Source organism: Poecilia formosa, unplaced genomic scaffold, assembly GCF_000485575.1.
Source record: "Poecilia formosa unplaced genomic scaffold, Poecilia_formosa-5.1.2 Scaffold680, whole genome shotgun sequence".
NCBI lineage: Eukaryota > Metazoa > Chordata > Actinopteri > Cyprinodontiformes > Poeciliidae > Poecilia > Poecilia formosa.
The window spans coordinates 178,811-179,371 of NW_006800619.1; positions in this window are offsets into that span (position 1 = coordinate 178,811).

Here is a 561-nt window from a genome sequence, read left to right on the forward strand (position 1 = left end):
CCCATATGGGAAAAAAGAGGGCTGCCAATATGGGCCCCAAATGGGTTTGTCCGCGGGTTCCATGGTGGCCCCACATGGGTTTGCCCAGGTAATTTAGATGTGTGCTGACTGGGTTTTCAGTGGGGCCCAGATGCCTTATTCCTGTAGGAACAATGGGGTCTTTCTCACCTAACCTGAAAGTGAATTACATTAATAGATATACAATCTTAATCAACAAACCAAAGTATTAAAATGCTTTAGCACAAAACCTGCATTAAAAAAAAGAGATGAAAAATGTCTTTTGGTCAAGGTTTTTATTTGGTAATTTAAAATATTGTCAGTTTTTTTAACTCGTCAATTATAAGAACTTTATTAACACAGAGCAAATGATGCCACAAGAAATGCACTGGTAAAAGAAATCTACAAAATTATTCATATTGCAGATTTGAAAATAACAAACTAGTTTAATATAACAAATGTATAAAAATAGATCTATATGTAGATATATAATTATCTATGTAACTAGATTTCTAGCTATGTAAATATATATTTATCTCTATATATATAGATCTATATATCTAG